Source organism: Octodon degus, unplaced genomic scaffold (assembly GCF_000260255.1).
Source record: "Octodon degus isolate 3935 unplaced genomic scaffold, OctDeg1.0 scaffold00020, whole genome shotgun sequence".
NCBI lineage: Eukaryota > Metazoa > Chordata > Mammalia > Rodentia > Octodontidae > Octodon > Octodon degus.
In genome coordinates this window covers 5050653-5055178 of record NW_004524596.1, presented here as the reverse complement: position 1 = coordinate 5055178, position 4526 = coordinate 5050653, and positions in this window count along the sequence as shown.

Genomic DNA, 4526 nt, shown 5'->3' with positions numbered 1-4526 from the left:
CGCCGCCGCCTCCCCGCCCCCTCCTCCCAGGTCCGGCGCACCCAGCGCGCGCCCGCAGTCGGTGGCGTCCGGAGCGCTGTCCGGCACCGCTGGACCGGGGCTGGACGCAAGCGCGGAGGGCGAGGCGCCTGCAGCTCCCGGCGGCGTTTGGAGTTGAGCGAGTGGTGGACACCCCACCCCGACGACCCGGACTGGCCCGGGAGATTGCTGCAGCGCGGGCTGCGCACCCACTGGATCTGAGCCCGGGAAGGGGAAGCCAGTGCGTTGAGCCTCCGCAAACTGGACGAGAATCCATCTTCCCCTTGAGCTGGGAACAGACTTTGTAAAAGATATTATGTAATGGAGTCTCGGGAAGCTCGAGACGTCTCCAGCGAAGCTGCTGGTGAATTAATTAAGGGCTTTAAATGGTTTTAGGTAAATACACCGCGGGGTGGGCTTGGGGGTGCCGAGGACTTGTGGGGACGATTGTGGCTTGAGCTGAATTTTAACTGTATGCGTCCTGTATGTTCTGTCGCCCTGCTGTCTGTGCCGAAGTGCTACATGACAGAAGAGGGGGACGGCAAAGTAACAGAGCCGAGCCCTTCCAGAAGGAAGGCTGAGTGAGTCTTGACGCTGGAGTCCTGGATCTCATGCACCCTTAATGTGATCGGATGTGACCGGGTCGTTTTGTTTCTTCAAGCTCGTGGGCAACATGGTGGGTCCTTCTATTTAGTGCGAATGTATTAATAAAGCGGATCTGTAGGAGAATATTGTTTGTGATAAGCCAGGTAAAGAACCAACTGGTATGAAGCAAATTGCATCATTAAAACCTCGATTCTCCTCTGTGATTGTCAGAAGTTCTCCTACGGATGGCACTGATCATTGATCGTTGAGAACCAATCAACTTTTCCGTAATGGACCACCATTCACACAAGGATGTGTATCAGGGTTTAGGAAATCCATGACTTGACAACAAGTGACTTGGATCAGCATGAAAAATAAAAGCCCAATTCTGTGGCAGGTGTGAAAAGGGTGTGACTGGTGTACCCTTTGACTCAGACTCAGGGCCTGGCTGCAGAAGGGTAGCATGAAATGCGTCCTGAAAATCGTGACTGTGAAAAAAAAAAATCGTGACTGATGAGCGGAAAGTTAATAGCAATATAAGAGAAGAAGAAGAAGAGAAGAAGAAGAAGAAGAAGAAGAAGAAGAAGAAGAAGAAGAAGAAGAAGAAGAAGAAGAAGAAGAAGAAGAAGGGCTTTTGAAATTTTCTGTTTGTGAAACAGACTTGTACTTAATGATAAATTTTTTTCCTTTTTTTTTTTTTTTTTTTTTTTTTTAGTACAAGGGATTGAATTCAGGACCTTGAACTTGCCAGGCAAACACTTACTCTGCTGAGCTATCTCCCCAGCCTTAATGATAAATATTTTGATTTAACCACAATTTATTCTTAACCAAACCCCAGAGTTACCTGTGGGCTAGTCCCCCCCATGGCATACAAAAGTACACACATTTCTCCATATTTCTTTGTCCTACAGAAAAGCAGAGACTCATTAATTATCACTGAAGTTACAGGAAGCTGTTCAATATTGAAAAGGGGCACCCTGTTTCCTAGAGAAGCTATTGGTGGGTACCTTTTTCCAGAGTTGCTGTGGAAACTGTTCCCACCACAGTGAGCTCCAAAGGCCCTCATATCCTATGGTTCTATAATAAATATTAAGTGGTGAAGCAAGTTAAAATGTAGCTAGGTTTTCTGTTAGCAAAGTGAAATAATAAAGCACACAACTCCGTGAGATATAATTATTTCTTTTAACCCAACAAGACACCAGCACTTCACTGTGGCATTTGCCAGCAAACTGTCATCATTACACTGTGTGAAAAGGCGCTTCCACTCTGGCAGAGGAGGTTATCTGTATTTCAGTTCAAATGTGAAAATAAAGGTATTAAAATGTAGCAACAGATAACAGAACACAGGAAAAGTCAAGGTCAAGAGATGGAAAAGAGAAGTGAGAAATCCACAGTACATTGAAAAAGTAATCACTGGTAAAGCTTTGCCCCTTTGTGAGTGTGTTTTTCAGTTTTTTATGGCAGTATATACAAGATTGAGGAAAGCTATAGATAGGGCACAGACAAGAAACATCATGCAGGTCACTATCTCTCTGTCCGGGACTGCAGTGGTAGGACCACCTGAAAGGTAGTGAGACACAAATAAGAAGGGCTGACTTCTACAGGAACTTGAGTCAGGCATGGAAAGGACTCAAGGGAGTCGTAAGGTTAAGAAGGATGCACATCTCAAAAGCATCAAGGTACGTGCGATTCTTGGCATAGAAATAATAGTCATACAAGTGGTGGAGAAAATGATTTTTTGAAGCCAGTAAACAGTGGCAACTGCGAAACCTGCTAGGACCTGGCAGCTCCTCCAGAATCGGTTTGTGAAGTAGGAGCTCTGAAGCTAATCCTAAGGACCCAGCAGATAGTCAAAAGGCAGAAGCTGAGGAAAATGACGTTGAGACTCAAGTACAAAAAGGTGCCCCTATCTTCCCAGACTAAGTGCCCTAAAAGAGGATGGATGAACCCCAAAATGAGAACTGTGTATCAGATAAGAAGGACTACAAAGACCTCAAGAAGCACATTACAAATGTAAGTTAGAGTCATACACAGAATATAGTGCTTCTCTTTGGGAAGCTTTCTTATGCTTACTTCTCTGTTCTACAGTGTTCTCTAAGTACCTTTTACTTGTGGCAGTTACCATGTTATATGTGCATGCAGACCCAATTAGATTATCAGTTCATTGGAGGGAATGAGACTTAAAAGAATGTGCATTCATGAATGAATAAGAAAGAGGGAGAGAGGGAAGAATTACAAACAAAAAGATATGTGAATTTTTTTCCCCTGGCCTTCCTATTTTGGTTTGAGTGAATACTTCCAAAATAAGCAATTGATGGGGATGGGGAGGGGGCGGGTGTGAAGAGACTCTTCCAAACTGGTAAAGAACACCAGTCTGAAAGGAAAGGGACTGAGAATGTTATTTGTGATGGAGGTTTGGAAGAAGAGACAGTTCGCCCTCTATTGGCCGCTCCCAGGTAGGATGGGAGGGATTAATTGTTGGAAATGTCTGAAAGTGCCCAGTTGGGGGCTTTGCAGAAAGTGGAAAGGAGAGAGCGCTAGGGAGAGCACTTCCTCCCTGCTATAGTGTCCAGTCCAGCATCCTCACTGGAGTCACACTTTCTGGGTTGTGCATGTTATTTGTATTTTCCTGAAATGAAAAGAGATATATGCATGTTGCCTTTTGAATTGGACATACAATATGCAACCTTACTGAGTTATACAAGAGAAAGTGTCTCATTTTATAAAAGTTTCACATACAAATTAGAAGAAACCAGGGCAACAGGTTGGGCTCCTTTCATTCTCTTCCCCAATCTCGCAGGTTCCCATAGCTGGGATTGCCTGTACCAAGATCTCCCCTAATCTAGGGTAGGGCCATTTGTGTGACTCAGGAAGACCCCTACTTTCAGTGCTCAGTCATCAGGGCTGGGGCTCTGGATCCAGCTTTGGGTGTGTGTTATTGCTACCTAGGACTTCATAGTTCCTGACAGGATAAACTCCTCTTACCAGTCTTACCTCCTTCAGCAGGTGATGTAGAGATGACAGGAAGATACGAGGAAGCTAGCAAGGCCTGCACATAGAACACTGGTTCTTTTTTAAGTTTCAGTTTAGGGTTCTTCCCACATCCCCTCAAATTTAAGCAAGACATTTATCCATTCTGAGCTCATTTTTCTCCTCTCTAAAGTGCAGACAATAATATCAATCTCACAGGGAATTATGTGGACAAAGTGATCATTCTTCTGTTCTATCGATATTTGTAAAGTTCTCTCATTGAGTGTCTCCCTTCTGTTTAAGTGGGAATCCCTGCTGTCTGACATTTTTACATCCATTACTATGCAACATCTATGTATCCAGGTGTTTGCTTTTCTTCCTTACTAGAATGTTCTGTTGGTCGTGGTTGAGCATCTGCTTGGGCTAGACATGAGGTTTAGGCTTTGTGACAGTTTCTTGATCGTATTGCTGTATCAGGCTCATATTAAAGAACAACAATTAAGGCCGGCCAAATAGCTCAACAGATTAAAGCACCTGCAAGCAGGTTCAGGGTCCAGGGGTTCGATCTCTGGGCCTGCCATGCCGGCCCCGCCCCCAGGACCCCCTGAGATGGCAATTGAGACCGGGCATGATGACATGTGCTTGTAATCCCAGCTCTTGGAAGGCTGTAAACAGGTGGATCACTATGAGTGGGATCTAGTAGTGAGACCCTGAATACCTTGTAGACCCTTCCCTAAAATACAAAAAAAGAACAATAATTAATAATGATAATAAATACCAACTTTTATAAAGAACTTAATTACTCTCTTGTCAACGTGATAAACACTTCGTATGGATTATTTTTAATTAATCTGTAGAATGTGCCTCTAAATGCAAAGTCTTACAGTATTCCGATATCCTATGCTGTCTTCATTGTACAGTTCAAAAAACTTAGGCACAGCCAACTCTGTATA